General features: G+C 40.2%; 1 protein-coding gene across 3 annotated transcripts in view; it reads right to left on the bottom strand.

The window, feature by feature from the left end:
* man1a1 (mannosidase, alpha, class 1A, member 1) overlaps nucleotides 1-18,916 on the bottom strand; it is a 130,000-nt gene that overhangs the window by 55,837 nt on the left and 55,247 nt on the right. The gene's annotated exons all lie outside the window — the stretch shown is intronic.

Genomic DNA, 18,916 nt, shown 5'->3' with positions numbered 1-18,916 from the left:
GTAAAATGGGTGTTTAAAGTCTGGGTCTGGGTTTAAAAGCTGTCTTTTCTGTACCTACTGATGGATGTTTTGGATTTTTAGATGTAGCAGGAATGAAATGTTTAAATTTCTGAATTAGTAGTGGATGGCACTCAGTAGTGGATGGCAGGGATCGATTTTTTTTTTTTACATTTTTAAAGCTGTTGGGTTTTAATGCAGATTTTAGAAGTCAACACCACCGACAGAAAAGTACATAAAGCAACAACAATGCTTATACAGCCAACAGGTCTGAAATGACTAACATTTAGTTTAAACTGGTACAAAGCTACTTATTTTCAGAAATTTGACCTTGACCCTGTTTGGATGTGTAAGCTGTTCAGCTGCTGGTTACAAAGATACTTCCAGAGAAATCCTACTAACGTTTAACCTTACAAACTTTCAAACAAAACGCAGACGCTCCAAACGCTAGCGTTATCGGTTCCCATTCCAGAACCATCCAGAACCTGATTACTGAGTAGGGTTGGGAACCCGAGAACCGGTTCTTATTTGGAACCGGTTCTGTTTTTTAACAGGAACCGCGTGAATTTTTTACGTTTCGGTTCCAAACGCGGTTCCGATGCGATGATGGGCAAAGCGCTGAGAGCGGTCACTTTAAATAGCCATGTCTTACCTCATGAATATTAATTGTTTACAGTCACGCAGCCAAATTAACGCAGCTTACCACAGAAATCTGTCACTCGCGCTGCTGTGCTGAGGTACGCTTTGTGTCTAAAAAAGTCTAAGGTGTGAATTCATTTCCAAAGCTACAACAATGCAGCAAATCTACCCCATCTGGGAGGGTTTTCTCCACAGCTGGAGATACAATAAGCCAGGAAAGGTCTCGTCTTCTCCCAGAGAAAACAGACGTGTTAACTTTTCTTCAGAAAATGTTTTGCTAAGTTGTAATTCTGAATGTTAAGTTTGAATGTTGGATTTATTTAAATCGATACGAATTGAAATGCTCTGTTTAAAATATTTAAAGAGTGATTAATAAATACAAATGGAATTGTTTAAGTATTGTGCATTATTTTTCACATTTCTTTTATTATGGAATCGGAATCAGAACCGGGAATCGTAAGGCAGAACCGGAACTGGAAAATTTCTTTTGATACCCAACCCTATTACTGAGTAACACAAAGTATTATAATAATAATCTCGATACATACCAACGACTTTACTACAGCTGGTGTAATCATAGAGTGACGATAGAAAGATTTCTTAAAGTGAGTAACTAATTTCTTAAAGTAGCAGTATGTAACTTTTGGGGATTTACGGAAATCTGTGGATCTTTCTAGTACAAAACATGTAATTGACTTGCAAAATGGCATCTTGTCTTCGCACACATTCATGAGGCATTGTGAAACCTGGCGATAAGGAGTTAGTGAACCTGCAGGAAATCAGGACATGGCCATTTAACATTCTTCTAAGGATGAAATTATAGGAAGCTTTTATTGCAACCTTCATATTAATGAAAGCAAATATTATATGTAAACAACATGTCTTTAGAACTGCATCAAAATATCCTCCAGAAGCTGCACCTATTCCAAATATTTGCATGGTTGCTGTGACAACAGGGCATAATTTCGGTTTATAATTAAAATAGTGAATTAATTCATCATTACGCTAAAAATTAATTTGCCTTTTTATGATTAGCTGCAATAATATTCAGTAATAAATTAAATGGAAATTTCTTTTTATAGCCTTTCACACACACACACACACACACACACACACACACACACACACACACACACACACACACACACACACACACACACACACACAAAAAGTCTCTTAATTAAAAAAAAAAACCCTGAACAGTTGCAGCAGTGCTCAATTCGACACTAGTCAATTTTTCTTTCGGTATTTTTCTTCTCTACCCACTCGACAAAGGTGCTTCTTTAATTCATTCATTTTCTACCGCTTATCCGAACTTCTCGGGTCACGAGGGAGCCTGTGCCTATCTCAGGCGTCATCGGGCATCAAGGCAGGATACACCCTGGACGGAGTGCCAACCCATCACAGGGCACACACACACTCTCATTCACTCACACACTACGGACAATTTTCCAGAGATGCAAATCAACCTACCATGCATGTCTTTGCACCGTCTCTGAACATGCAAACTCCACACACACAAGGTGGAGGCGGGAATCGAACCCCAACCCTTGAGGTGTGAGGCGAACGTGCTAACCACTAAGCCACCGTACTTTCTTTAATGTTCAACAAAAAGAACTTAAATTGAAATACTTGTGTGTTTCACTCCAGAGGTGTTGCGGATGAACGACTGAATGATGCTCAGACATGGCAGTAAGAGTTAATAGACGTTTGTGGTCCATCATCATCATCCTCCTCCTCCTAGTCAGTTCCTCCTCTCCTGGGTCCAATGATGCAATGACATCACAGTGTGACCTGCTCCATACTCTTTCCTTTCCTGTTCTTAACCTTTGCTTTGCATCTACTTGCTAAGATCAAAACATTGTGTAACGACCCAAAAAAAAACCCTCACAGAGCTTAAAAACAATCCGATCTCAAACCTGGCACCTCGTTGTGTACGATGTTCTTACTAATTGTACAAATTGTTTGACTTTCTAATTACTCTAAATATCTGTGACATTCCAGCACCCTCACGTCACCAGATTCACAACAGACCAGACGAGAGCGCTCGTACGCTCTGTACACGTGACTCCAAACTAACTAAATGTAGTGCTATTAATACCAAGGGATTTATCCGAAAGAACACCGACGGGTTCAGGCTTGTGTTTGTACCTGTTCTTCAAACACATGTACTCAAATCTTCCACGTCGAGCGTTTTGTAAAAAATGCTTCAAAAGTTTTTCCGCTTTCTTTTAAGCATCTCATTTTATTCCTGTTTGCTGTATTCAAATGATTGCAGGATTAGCAAGCCAACACTGACACTGCATTTGGGACACACACACACACACACACACAAAAAAGAAACACTAGAGCCTTTAAGTGGTCATTTGGTTTTCAACCAAATGAGAAAGGTAAACAAATTAGAAAGACGAGCCTCCGCTTTCCGATGAAAAGCGCCTATATCCAATGCTTTGCTGTTTTTTTTTTTTCTCACTTTTCTATAATTCGTCACTTTGAAAATGTCAACCGTGCCCGAACCGGAACCCAAAAACCATAGACTCAGCTTATATTTGTAGCTTTTCAGTCAGCAGGCAGGTCACAGGTTGGTGCGAGTCATGAAGCGCTGCTGTCGCTCCCTATTCATCATCATCATCATCGTCCTGCGCGCCCGAGGCCGGGGTTCATGACCGTGGGTTTACCCATGCTAATTCTAACCTTATCAGAGCGAGGACTCTGAGGTCAGCTGACGTGACGGACAAGCTCCCAGTAAAAAATAAGTGTGAATAAAAGATGTCTGCGATTCATTAAAAGATAAACCGGAGTGCAGACGGAGCGCTAGGGTTTTAATAACCCCTCTGAGGAAGCGGCTTCATTTGTCACCGTAATGGCTTATTTCTTTTCAATGAAGCAATGCACATTATTCATGATGCTCCTGATAGGTATTTGTGGAATAGAGTCATTTTTCTCTCGTTTGTATCCGTCAATACGTTTTTCCTCTAATTACTAGGTAATGTGAGATCGTTAATATGCCACAAGTACCTGCTCCTGCTTGCGCTCGGTACAGTCCAGACCATCTGAGATGGATGACTTCTGGGTGTAGCAGATTCCTCCTGCTTCATTGCTGTAAACTTCTCAGCTAGAAGGTTAAATTAATCTCCCAAGCCGCCACCAGAAATGAGTTCAGGGGATCTGTAGTTCAAATCTCGATGATGATGATGCCATGGTCCAGCGATCCATGGTCAAGAGGTCATGAGACTAAAACCGGTCCTTCGGTCTGGATTTGAAGGACAAATTTCCTCACCGCTGTCGATCAGAGCACCGTTGAACAACCACAAGCATTTAGTTTCCGATGATCGAACGCATGACTTAAAACCTACTGGACAACAAGCTAACAAGTCAAAGAAAAGAATATCAAACTAACAAAAACAAAACCAAGCAACAATCCGCTAACAAACAAAATTAAGAAATATCCAACAAACAAACCAATAAACAAGCCAAAAAATAAACAACCACCCTCAAACAAACAAACAAACTGAGGAATGAACTAACAAATGAATCAATAAATGAAGCAACCAACTTAGCAGAAAAACAAATGCTTGCGTAATATTTTAAGCATGTCGGCATTTTCGTCGCTACACGAGCGGCGAAGGCCGATAATAAACGTTCGTCATCCTCGACTAGGTGTGTTTGAGGCGTTAGAATTGTGTAATGCACGACTAGCTGTGGACTGTCCCGCTTATACCGGGGTCACATGTCAGCAGTGACAAGTGCAAAACGTGATGGAAAGGAAAAATATAGCAGGTCATTTACGCTAGTTATTTTTTACACGGGTCGTTAGAGCTGGAATTCTACACGCTTCAAATCACAGACAGAAAAAGTAGTGCAATGGGAGTAGATTTATTGGAATGAAATATAATAATAATTAGAGAGAGAGAGAGAGAGAGAGAGAGAGCGCAAGAGACAGAGAGACACAAAGAGAGTGACAGAGTGAGTGAGACAGAGAGAGAGAGAGACGCACAGAGAGTGACAGAGAGAGAGAGTGACAGAGTGAGTGAGAGAGACGCACAGAGAGTGACAGAGAGAGAGTGACAGAGAGAGAGACACGCACAGAGAGTGACAGAGAGACAGAGAGAGACAAACACACACACAGAGTGATAGAGAGAGAGAGACAGTGAGTGAGACAGAGAGACATGCACAGAAAGTGACCGAGAGAGAGAGAAAGAGAGAGAGAGATAGAGAGGAGAAAGAGGGGGAGGAAGAGAAAGACGATCCCTACTATTAACGTAGCTGTGAGCTGAACTACTTCATAAATGATATTTATTTAATTCATCAGAAATCATCATATTCACCACACGAGTTAAAGCAAATATCACCCATTTAACCATGTGAGTGACCGTTACTATGGTTACAGTTGTGTATAATCATATAAACTGCTGATGAATCTGACTGGACTTTCCTGTACATACTGCACACACACACACACACACACACACACACACACACACACACACACACACACACACACACACACACCCACACACACACCTTCCAGCCAATCAGAATCCAGTATACAGACAGAGCAGGGGATCACACTTTATACGTAATTTATAAAGAAATGTGAGCGTGAAGTCATTTTAGGGCAAGAACAATGTAGTAAGGACTGTTATAGATGTGTTAGGTCCATGGTTCCAGCTTGACGTTCAAATACGTGTCACAACCCGTGACAATGGTGTATTGTATTGTGGTCTGTACATGTCTGTGTGCAGGTTAATTCCAGACCATAGTTTCCAGCCTACCCCCCCCCCCCCCAACACATACAATATTGATGACATCACTAATCTGCTATATAAACAGGAAGGAGGAGGGTGTTAGTAGGGGATGCATTAATTTCCTGGGATTTCAGAACAGCATAACCGGTAGGCGTGGCCTATTTGATAATCTAACTCTAACCATAACCGCAGTTTTTGGTTGTTTATTTGTTTTCTAAATTAAATCTACCTGTATGACTGTTTTGTCCTTCATAGTATGCTCTTTTTTTTTTTTTTGGAAAGAGCGTGGTAACGAAACCCCTGGAATTTAGTGACTGCCGTGTCAGTAGTGGTGGTTGATTGTTGCGTCGTGATAGTTTGATTATTGTGGTTTTGTGATCGTTCTTGTTCCCGGTTTTGAAATTCTACTTTGTGTCTTTTCTTTTGGTAACTTATAAAAGGTATGGAATGACTGAATCCCGAGCTGTAACTCTGTACAGCCCAACCCTACACTGGGTGGTAACATAGGGTGGCCAAGTGCATTGTTGTTTAAGGAGTGGCCACCTTGGGAGTGTTTTTTGGACAACTGTGCACTGCCATGCAAAACTGATGCTGGCAGTTGGTGAAGGGAAAAAAAACATTACGTGAGAATTCCTTGGATCCAAGTTCAGTGTCGAGTCACGGTTCTCATTCTCAGGCAGAACACACATTTGAATGTGAGGCTCTTCTTTGAAGGAGTCATTTGGGATTGTGCCATGAAAGGAAAAAAGAGTTCAAATAAATAAATAAATAAATAAATCAACCAACCAACCATTTAACCTTTCAAACAACCAATCAACAATTTAACCATTCAACAATTTAACCATTCAAACAACCAACCCATGTTAGTGTTTTTTAACTCAACCTTTTTTTAATCATCTTTAAATCAGTAAATATATTTTATCAGCATGTTATGCAGCTACGTGATTCTCATTATTGATTCTCAATCTTTATGTTGAAACAGAAGGTTAGTGTGCATATGAAAAACAAAAATGCACTAATATGTTAAACAACGGGATATACTGAATATCCAGTCATTTAATCTAATCTAATCTAATCTGACCTATAATGAATAAAATGCCATAGAACAAGAATAATTAAAGATAGTAAGCAATAAGGATAGATGAGGTTCATTAGGAATATGGGAATACCAAGTAACCAAATACCTTCCTGGGAGAAGGAAAGCTCTGCCTGTGTATAAGCACATTGAGAAGACATTTACAACAACCACATAGTAAAAAAAAAAGTAAAAGGGGTGAGAAAAAAAAAGAGAGAGAGAAATTCCCCTCCACAGAGTTATGTTTCTTCTCATTTCTTTTTCTGCATTGTAAGTTCCCCTCATCCTACCCTCCCGGACCGAGTCTTTGGCGATAATTCTGTAATTCATGAAGGGAAACTAAGCCTCACCTCCAGTGTGAGCAAATTTGCACACTCTCAATTCCAGCGACAAAGCAGCCTTGTGTGTATTTAGCAGGCAGTAAAGTGTTCAAAGTAGCTTTTGACTTTCAAATAGAGCCATAAAGTACCTGAAAGGAGCGGAGGGTACGTACACACACACACACACACACACACACACGTGTGCGCACACACACACACACACTGCAGGATTGCATCAAAATATCTTGCATTAGCATCCTTTAACAATCACACACTTTAGCAGCCAAATTAATTAGCTGTCTTCAATTTTTATTTTTTTGTCTCGTCTCTAAAGTGTCCAGTCCTGATTTTTTTTTTCCTTCGTAAAATCCGGATCTAAATTGACGGCTGTCGCTGCACAACACAAGCTAGTCATTGTAACTCATATCTGACATCAAATGTGGCTCATTTGACTCAGATATTTGACTCAAATTAGAAGTACATTTGCTCTTGGATTGTTTGCGCTCATTTTTACGCAGCCAATTTAAAATATTTTCAATTATTAACTACAATAATTGAATAAAACTTTAGCAATCTATAAAAAACAAAACAAAACAAAACAAAAAAAAACTAACTCCGAGACAATAGTCTAACTTGACTCAGACATTTGACTCATTTGAGTCATGCGAGTGAATTTATCTGACTATTTTTATGCAGCCTGTTAAAACAGATCCCTGACAGCATTTAAAGAAACCGATGCAGAAAGGCTCAAGCGGTTAAGGCTCTGGGTTGTTGATCAGAGGATCGTGGTTGAAGCCCCAGCACTGCCAATCTGCCACTGTTGGGCCCTTGATCAAGGCCCCTAAACCTTCTCCGCTCCAGTGGTGCCGTGTCATGGCTGACCCTGTATTCTGACTTTAACCGATATGTGAAGAAAGAATTTTACTGTGCTGTAATGTATATGTGACAAAATAAAGGCATCTAATCTATTCTAAATGAGTTCAAATCCCAGAAGATACCAACTAAGCAGGAGCCACATCTGATTCCAGCAGTTTAATCTTGGCTGATGTGTGGCTTCTGCTTGGTTGGAATGAAAGCCTGATCCTACGACCCTAAACCCTCAAGCACTCAGTTGTTTAAATAAAATCAGGGCAAGTCGCTCTGGAAAATGGCGTCTGCCAAATGCCGTTAAGTCAATAGTGACGTGACATATGGCTAAGTACGGTGACCCATACTCAGAATTTGTTCTCTGCATTTGACCCATCCAAACTGCGCACACACAGCAGTGAACACACACACCGTGAACACACACCCGGAGCAGTGGGCAGCCATTTATTCTGTGGCGCCCGGGGAGCAGTTGGGGGGTTCGGTGCCTTGCTCAAGGACACCTCAGTCGTGGCCGGCCCGAGAACCCACAACCTTAGGGTTAAGAGACAGACTCGCTAACCATTAGGCCACGACTGCCCCCTTAATTTACCAAAGTCAGTTTTTTAACTAAAATTGATTCGTCTCGTTGACGTTTTCCATTTACAGAGCTCAGTGCTCTATTCTCTCCTCAGAACGACAGCGATTATAAAATGTGACGTCGCAGGATAAAAGTGATGATTCAGGAGAAAGCTGCAGGAATCAATTTTCTGACAGCCGAACACCGCAGGAGAACAGCGCGAGTGTCAGCAGGCCAAAGAGCATGACATCTCCAGTGGCGAGTCGCTTGGATGAGACATGCACGAGGTGGATTTAGTGGAACGTGGCTTGAGATGTGTGTGATCACAACCTCGGTAAACATTACACAATAAAACCCATCAGCAATCCGTGAAATAAAAACAACTCATTTGACATTCCATAAGCATTAATGTCATTTGACTCGCAGACAATCGTTTAACTTGACTCAGTCACTTGACTCATTTGAACACTGAACAGTAAAACTGAAGAACTTATTTGACTCACAAGCGCATGAATCACGAGGATTTGACGAGCCGTTCACAATTGAGTGGACAATCATTAAAAATATTAAATTACCCCTGTTTAATATTTGCACAGTCTGATTTTAAACGGAAACCTACAGCACAAATGATGATCTGACACCATTTTCAGGAACCTTGCAGGATCGTTTCCCTGGAAGTTCAGTTTTAAGGGCGTAGCGCAGCAACGGTTTCTGGTTTCTCTGGAACATGAAATGCTATGTAGTTTTTGCGTAGTAAACTCGTCGGTGTAGAGCCGTTAGGGTCTAGGGACTAGGGATGTTCCAGTAACAACTGGAATCATTCAGAAATGTTACAGATCATTAAATGTGAGTATAAATGGATAGGAAGCGTGACACCGGTGTACCCAGAAATGTCTAATTAGCATTTCGAGAGCATCAGGATTTCTTAAGTCTGGTAAATAACACCTTTTAGATGGAACCAAACAGATTCCAATAGAAAGACTGTATCAGGTCCAGGATCGGTTTATTAGCAAAGATAGCAATAATAACTAGATTTGTAAAGTTCATCGAGACAAACATTGATGTTGGCTTTGATGGTGCAAGTATCCGCAAAGGATGGTGCTTTTGGAGGCAAAACAACATAAGGGTTAGTCTTGCTTTTGGAGGCAAGTGGAGACAAACATCATCCAAATACTCTTGACGGAGTTCCCCTCATTTGGCTGAGTGTTTTGATGTCACATGTCCATGTTGTGCTCATTTTTGATTTTCACGTGACGACATGTGACGTCATCAGAATACCCGCGAGGCAGTTCCGCTCATTGTGTGACTCGGTACTGGAAGTACCGGTACTCGGATCGCTTAGAAAAGTAATAGCAACAAACTTCATACCAGGGTCAACAACATATCCGAATTTGGTGCATGTGGCTCGAAAGCCCTAGGAGGAGTTACTCTTGATAAATTTTTGTCTAAGCTAAAATAGGAAAACGGAATGTTGGCTTCTACAAAGCGACATAATAATGAATCTCCTGACCAGATGCGGAGAAACAGGATGATATTGCACCTAGGCATCCCATAAGGGAGGGGGGGAGCTGGTCAGTGCTTTTTTCTAACAGCTTAACTTCTGAGTATCAAGGGGAGAAAAAACAAAGGGGTGGGAAAAAAAAAGCCTGAGATAAACTCCCTCTATAAATAAACGTGTAACGGCTCTGTGCCTGATGACTGGCAGATCTTTCAGCTTCTTCTCTCTTCCTCTCACTCGAATACAGTCAGCGCCAACAACCATTTCTTTCCGAGTAACACAGCCATGTTTACATGTTGTGATGTCTGTTATGCCAGACCGTTGACCCTGCTTAGCACATGCATGCCTTATAGCAGGAGCTGACAGATTAACCTCTTCCCAAATGCCATATTTAACCCTTACAACATTCCCTTTGTTTATGACAAGAGCCTTATAACTCACAGTATACAGCTATTAACAATGCTAACTGTTTATTCTGCATACGGGATAACTGGAACTCTAAGAGGGCGTTCCTGTTTACAGTAAATACGCCTTATGGCAGAAACAAATGATCGTGGATCCCGGGTGACGATGATTAACTTCCTCGCCGCGTTGCCGTAAACAAGCCGAATAGCCCGCGTTTTTAATCACAGGAGCAGGGACAGCAATAAACAGCGGTGAGCAGCCTTCAGCATGCTGGCTGCTAATGAACACTAATTCACTCACTCATAGAAGATGTCTTGTGGAGAAATGCCGCAGCTGCAGACATCACGCACAGCAGGTACGCTTTCCGCCAAATGCATCACCATGTGGAGAGATTTCAAATAAATCCAATTTCAAATGTATATAAATAAAAAAAAAGAAAGAGGAATAAATAAATAAATAAATAAATAAATAAATAAATAAATATATATATATATGTACGGTTTTGTTAATGGCTAACAAACCGTACGTATTTTATTTTATTTATTTGAAATTTTTAAAAATAAACAAGCTGAACAATTTAAATAAATGTTAGGTCAGAACAAAAAAAACAAACAAACAAACAAACAAAAAAAAACGCTGAACAATATACATTTTTTTGACTAGATTTGGTAAAAAAAACAAAACAGCTAAACAATTTTAACAATTCTTTGACTAGATTTGCACAACATTCAGACTATTAAAACCAAACTGAACTTTCTACTGACTTCATGAACACAAGAATAAAACACTTGCTAACTGTAACGTACATTCAACGGCTCGTTCCGGTCCACTGACCTGAACTGGGAAGTTTTCCAGTGTGTGTCACTTCACTCGTCTGCAGCAACCACCAAAAAACATTACTACAATTGACATCGTCGGTGCTCCTGACCAAGTTTGGGTTTTTCATGAATATAACTTATGAATTAAATATAAAAATGGAATCCAATTTTGGCTGAAGCACCTTTAACTGGTATCAACTAGTCATTGCGGATTAGCTAGCCAGCTTGTCGTCGTGTTATGAAGTGTAGCTTCTTTAGGAAGATATCTGCATGTCTGTGGGCCTTTTTACACCAGGTCACTTCGTGTGTTGTCTCTGATCCAATAGCTATCTGATTTGTTAAAACTGTTCCATTTACATTAGGCCACATAAACGCGTCTCGGCGAATCGGATATCGATCCGATCTTTCTACTCCCAATATGCAAATATATTTTACCTCATTTCTGGGGTAATTGAAATGGAACACGCTTTGGTGTATGCGGTTTTCAGAATGCGATCAAAAAGAAGACGAAAAAACTTGTTACGATGCTTATGCTACAAAAAACAGCATTTACTTAACAACGATGCACGACTCGTGAGTCACTTGCGAGTGACGTACTTCCGTTTGGGAGGAGTTTAGCGCTGACGTATGTGGCTTGAACAACTACATTCATTTACAACCGTCCAGTTTCATCTGAAACGCGTCCCAGACCTCCTCCTGAAGGGGTTTGTACCATCGGATTTATATCCGTCTCCAAAACGTTTCGGAGGGCATTTAGACCTGGTCTTTTTACCATCGGGTAGCTATCTGATCACAGAAAACGTATGAAGTGACCAGGTGTAATAGCTATGGCTATTAAAACAAAAATTCTTATAAGAAAATAAAAGGAAACTAGACATGTTTATAGCAATGAAGGCATGAAGCCTATGGTATAAAAACTCTAGACAACTGAATGATTTGACCTTTTTCAGCACTCTCATTTTCCAACCTCAACCTAATATGTTTTAGAGACACTTTAACAATGTGGCAGAAAGCATTGGAACAGTTTTTTTCCCCCCAAAGAGCTGGCAGCAAAAAGACCATTAGGATCAGAAAAGAAGCGCATGGTCAGTGTGAAAGCCTAAAGCCCGAGAGTGCAGGGTGGAGCAGATGGCCAGCGGTCATGTAAAATGAAATTTGCTGCAGAGATCGATACTTGGAGGAGTAAAGTGCTGCACTCACAGATGGCTTCATTCCAGACTCCACTGGTGAAGGTAAAGCACAACGTATGTATATGAGCCGTGTATATCACGCACAGGACCGGGACACACTGGCTCACCTTCGGGGGCTGGTCACGGTCATGAACATGTCCTGCTTGGGGGTGGAATCTTTACATGGCAGGTGTAGATTATGAGCAGGTTAGGATAAACGCTAAATGCATTAGAAGAAACACCAATCTGGTTTATTGGTTAAGAATTTAGCATATCTGCCTTGCACCTTGGGGTTGGGGGATCAGTCGGACCCTATTACAGGGTTCACGGGCTTCCTCCAGGTACTCGGGTTTCTTCCCTCAGTACAAAGAAACACACTATGTGTACGATGGCTGACTGGTATACTCTAAATTGTCCAAAGTGTATGAGTGTGCCTGCAATAGGTTGGCACCTTGTCCAGGGGAGTCCCCAGATAATCACCCTAGAGCTCACAAATACCGACAGGTGATACTTTATGCAATCCCTCCCAACAAGACAGCCTAGCTTATTATGGTCTGCTGAACTTGCCGTTGATGGCTGGGTCATCTTCAAGATTGAAACTTAGTTATCTAGTGTGTCATGGTGTATCTGAACTAGAGGTCTTCTCGGGTCTAAACAAATATACCCGACCCGAAGTGACCCAAATCACTTTTTACCCAAACCCGACGTGCCCATATATATATATATATATATGTATTTAAGAAAGACCTGACCCGAGACAAACCTGAAAAAATTAGACCCGAGTCCGACCCGACGGCATTTTTGGTTAACCCGACTGGACCCGAATGTTGCGTAACTCTACACTAAAGTAACCGCTACAGAGTGGATTCAAAATTGATTGACAGGTCTGTTTCAACGAAAATTAGCTTACCGCCAGCAACACGTCACCAGCCACATGTCGCAAGCGGTCTTGGCAAACAGAGGAGAGGTTGGAAAAGGACTCGAGTCGATGCACACACACGAGATACAGTAGTTCGGGTCTTCTCGGGTCCGTTCGATAAAAATACATTCATTTTAAATTACCCGAGACCCGATGTCGCTATTATTATACCCGACCCGTGTCCGAGGTACACGTGAAACTTTTAGACCCATACCCGCTCGGGTCGGAACTCGGGTTTTCGGATCTAGGTGGGCCCGTGAAGACCTCTAATCTGAACTAGCTCGTCACTGACCATACAGGAGTTCTGTATTCTCATTCCTAGGCTCTGATCTCCTACACACTATACACAAGAAGCAGCACTTAAAGTATCATTCAGCTCTAAACACACATGACACTTTTAAGTGAGTGCTACACAATGATTAGACAGTAATGGTTGGTTCCGTGTTCATTCTGACAGTACACTGTCTCAAAAAACACCACACACACACACACACACACACACACACACACACACACACACACACACACACACACACACACACACAGCTGGTAGGAGCATAGATGCCGTGTTTGCATAGTCTGACTGATGAAAGTTTCATCAAAGAGTCGAGAGGACTTCGAGTCCCATCTAGGTGACAATGCTGAATGCCAAGAGAAGCCACGTTTTCACAAATTACCCAGCAGGCCACACTTAACGCCTGCCCCTCAAATCCAATCCCCCTCAAATCTTCCAAAATACTGCACTCATGTCTTTGCTAGGCACGAGGATAAAAAGTCCTCCCGTTTATTTCTATCTTTCTCTCTACAAGGCTTTGAAGCCAATTTAAAAGCACACTCCCACTCATGATCTCACACTCTCTAGGGCTCTGAAGTCACACTCATGCTGTCTCTGCTCTTAAGCCCCATTAGTTATGTCAGGTCTCAAAGGACGAGAGGGATGATAGGAAGTTAACTGCGACTATGGAAAGTCCTGGTTTACAGATCCAGATCACAGTGGCCATGCCAGAACATGAAAACAAACTCTACACATGATCACTTCACATGGCCAACAGGGTCAACTCGTTCTGATATGACTTGATTTTGAGTACTCAATAGTCCCATGTGACAGCAGTAACCACAAGACTATGAAGGTGAAATGTATCGAGGACATCGACGTACATCCGTTACCAAAAATTGGGGCAGCCTGGAAAATCAGATGAGCTACAAGGAGTCACTAAACACCAGAACTCTGACCCTGTTGGCTTCCGTCAAGCCGTCAAAACCCACAGATTGTCACCTTCCTCATCACCTTCCATTTTGTTTTGTTTTTTTCCCTCTGGTTAAATTTATTAGATGTATTTTTTTGCTTTGTGTGATACTATTACTATCTTCATCATTATTAGTCATTCTAATTATTATTATTTAAATTAATATATTTTCCTCTTTGATTTATATATATTATCTCTGTTGTACTTCCCTACATGCTCCTTCATTCATACATGTCCACTTACAGTTACACACACGCGTTTTGTTGGTCTTTGTATTTCTATTTTGCATCTAATTTCTCTTCTGTAAATATTGTAATTGTCTGTTTGCAGAATAAAAAAAATCACAGATTCCTAGAAATCTTCCTTCCTTCACAGAACTTGAACCTTAATAGGAACCACTTCATTTTGACATACGTAAATCATGTGCACAGAAACCAGAGATGGGGGACTCGAGTCATATGGCTTGACTTGAGTCAGACTTAAGTCGCAAATTTGAGACTTTAGACTTGCTTGACGAACGTTAAAAAAAGACTCGACTTGACTTGACATTCATGACTTAAGACTTGAGTTAAATGATTCAGAGATGGGGACTCGACTTGACTCGAGTCAGACTTAAAGTCGCAAATTTGAGACTTGAGGCTCGCTTGACGAACATTAAAAAAAAAGACTCGACTTTGACTTGACATTCATGACTTGAGACTTACTCGTGACTTGCACACTTGTGACTCGTGACACCTCCGACAGAAACCACCCTAGGTAGCATGACCAAGACACAAGACACTTATTTTCCATGCAAATGAACCCTGGGCAGTTTTACTACTGGTATTTGCACCACAGAGTCTTGCACTGATAAACCGACCCATCTCTAAAGAGCAAATACTAAGAGAGCGAAACCTGAAAAACAGTGAGAACTGCTTTAGATAAACATGAAGAAGTTTCATTCAGCAAAAAAAAGGTGAAGCTGATGGCAAACCAGAAAAAGAAAAGCCACTCAGCAGGAAGCAGAGAGCACCAGTTTGACATTCAGGAAGAGGCTTATAAAACCGGTTCTGTGTGTTTCAGCAAGCATGAACTGCTGCATCGCTTTCTGTACACTTCGTCTCACAAACTTAACCTCTTGCTCCTTAGAGAGTCCGGTAGGTTCCAGCGATGGCCAAGACATTTCACAGAATAAGAAAATCAGCTTGAGATTTCCCTTTTGCTTTAAGCCTTCCATGAAACACAAAATTATACGATGTGTCCCAAATGACATTCTATATGCTATGCACTGTACCGGCTACTGAATTTTTGAAGGGCAGAACAATCTCAGATGGAAAACGTGTTTTTTTACTAACTGGAAGTATAAGCCTAAGCCGTTTCCCAGACAAAGGCGAATGACGTCAAACGCATGTTAAGTAACTACAGCTTTAGTACAGGTGAGTCAAACTCAAATTCACAATGGGGCAAAATATAAAACTGAGATAAAGTCACGGGCCAAGCTGAATATTTATTGAAAAGTTAACTGCAACTGATCTGTAATGTTCAACCTTTTTCATATGGAAACAAACTTAAGTTTTGCTTAAACACAGGATCTGGAACAACCAGAGCTTGATATTACAAACACATAAGAAATTACATGTGAAATAAAAGACACATCAGTGGTGTTCATGTCGCAAACTTTGACCATTCACTTTTTGACAAACTCTCCCTCATTAAAGGGCAGATTTTGCGATCTCTGCTGCCACAATAAAGCTTTACAGCCTTTACAGCAGCTTCACTTTTTGATTTAGCTTTCATGAACATAGTCTGAAGGGAAACCAGACTTTTTTCATCTCCTCCACCTTCTGGAGCTTCTGCTTTACGTCCAGGTCCTTATACTTCTCATAATGTTTCGTGTCATAGTGTCTTATGTTATATTCTTTCGTTACAGACACGTTAGCACACAAGACAAACCGGTCTGTCCTTTATATTTGTGAACAGATAATCTGCCTCCCTTCTGTCTTGAAAGCTCCTATTGTCCATCTTTCATTTGGCCATTTTTGTGGAGGGTGGAATTAACTTCCCCGATGTGACTAACACGGTTGTTAACGACCGCCAACCGAGAATGATGGGCGCTTGCTGTTCGTGACTACAGTACGCGTCAATACAGTGGCAAGGCATTCTGGGATTTGTAGTATTAGCGGAGCATGCGGCCAGAGTTTCACACCCCTGCTTTAGTAGAACACCCTTTTCCACTACGTTAGCTGTGAATGAAGTGTCCAACATTCCTAATCAGATTCAATTTGTTTCTGAAATTTAAGGAAACAAAAGTGAGCAAAAGATGTACATCATGTACACCATATCCAGTGGCCAGAGTAACTGAGGCTCAAGCATATCAAGAATCCTTCTATTTATCAAGCAATCATTTCAACAAATGTTGTAGGACACCAGGTCTTGTAGGAGACATCCTCAATCATCTTGTGGCTCTTTTGCGACCTTTGTTACCTGCCAAATAACGCTTGCAGCATCCTGGGCAATTCTGTTGGCTCCAGGTATTCAGATTGTGTCTTAGCCTCATGAAGTAGTCGGGTCTGAAGTAGTCATCTGATTGGTTGGATTCTACAGCATTTTCGAGAGACATCTTCAGGTATAGTCTCATTTATTTGCATGACTTTAAATGACTTAAACGAACGATCCATGGTTGCACACCTCTCAGTTTCCATAGAAACTTTGTATTTTCATGCCCCTTAAAATGACGCCGCAACAAAACAAACTATGACTGGTTGCTTTACGTGTCAATCAGATGCTCTCTTGGGCAGTCCTCGGCCAATAGAAACTGCCACATAGCTCAGACCTTCTGCAATCAGTCCTAAGGTCTTGCTACGCGAGACAAATTCAGGCTCAACACCCTGCTAAGCCTCGACAAATAGCCCTGCACGGCCCTGTTCATCTGTTAGCTCATTATTAAGCGAGTTAATTAAAAACCCATGACTGTGGGGCACATGGGCACCGTATCTGTGACACTGAAGCAGGACTGCAGCGTCCATCCATCCAAAGAGCCACTCGGGGTAAAAAAAAAAAAAAAAAAGAAGAAGAAGAAAGCAAAAGGCAAAGTGCTAAGTGTTCTGAAGCTGAAACAGCATCGTTTTTACCTCAGTTATCGATACCACAATAAAAGCACCAAAATAAAAACATGTTTAAGTTGCTGATTGAAATTTTATAGTAAAAAAATGGACCGTGTGTGATCGAGAATGACGAGAGATATTGCGCGTTAAAGAATAAAACATGGCTCACATCAAAGCAAACAGCTTTAAAACAAAACAATTACGGTTATCTACAAATCATTTCAGTGGTCTTTTTTTCTGTACTGTTGTTCATTATTTTGCTTTTCATGATTTAGGAAAGTAAAAAATAAATAAATAAATACATAAATAACATGATAAAGTAAAAAACTTAAAAACCCTGCAAACGAAAAGCAAAACAATTACATTTTTTTCTTTTGAGTAGGACGTTAATACATGATCCCGACGCCATAAATAAAATTTTAGCTTTTAGATTTGTAGCTTCTTATACAGGTTCTTAGGCCCTGTATAATATATGTATATATATAAATAAAAATTTGTACTGTTAGAAAATAGTAGAGCAAATTATATATATAAAAAAAATTACATTTTTTTTTTTTACTTTTCTTTAGGAAATTACTCCCCAAAACTGACCTAACAATAAATGATTAGCTCTTTAGAAGTTGCTTCGATATTTAAAAAAATTCTTAGCTTCCCTTTTACATAAGTTTTTAATATACTTTTATATACTTTTAAAATATTCCCTTTTAAACAGAACTTCTTCATATAGATGTGGAACGTATTTCGATTCTGAAAATATCCTTCTCTTATTTTACCCTTCAGCATCTTCTATACACTCCTGATCGTGTGTTTCTTAACTAATCGACCAGAGAGACAACCAATGAGCCAGATTTAACATTTCTCCCCCTCGGATCTGAATACCAAGCAGATCTTATATTTTTGGTGCATATCTGCGGATCTACAGTATTAATCTCCTGCTTTCAGACACGAAGTCAAACCCGTAGCAGCAATAAGCATGTTTGCTTGTTACTTTCACTATTAAAGGCGAATTTCTGTTACAGAACAGCTGTATGTAAATAATTCATTCAAAGGTTCCGATACTTGAGAAGAGAGATTAAAATACTGTGGAAGAGCAATTTGATTATATAAATGAGGCGACGAATCCACATTTTAATATATTTAAATATATTTAATCTAAACATTTTAGATTTTAATACGTGTATCGATTTCTGCAGCAGTTGGATTATGTTAAAACTCCATTTATTTATTTTTTACCTACTGTCCTGCGTAGAAATTATTTGGTGGCAGCATAAATAAATAAATAAATAAATAAATAAATAAATAAATAAATAAATAAATAAATAAAAATATAAGATAGATAGATAAATAAATGGATGAAAATTTGAAGTCATTTGTACAACAGAATATTCCTTTTTAAATATTTTTTTTTTTATCTTTTGTGATCAAATAGGAACAAAACAAATCAGGCTTTGGAGTTACATCTAAATTTCTAATGAATTAAAGGATTAAACACAGCTTTATTTTTCCCAGTCAGTCTGTGTAACTGGTGCTAAACAGATCCCAGTAAAATCTGTGGTGCTGTTAGGGATCAAGAGC

The sequence above is a fragment of the Tachysurus fulvidraco genome, chromosome 16 (genome assembly GCF_022655615.1).
Source record: "Tachysurus fulvidraco isolate hzauxx_2018 chromosome 16, HZAU_PFXX_2.0, whole genome shotgun sequence".
Lineage (NCBI taxonomy): Eukaryota > Metazoa > Chordata > Actinopteri > Siluriformes > Bagridae > Tachysurus > Tachysurus fulvidraco.
This window is presented reverse-complemented; position numbering and strand designations above follow the sequence as displayed.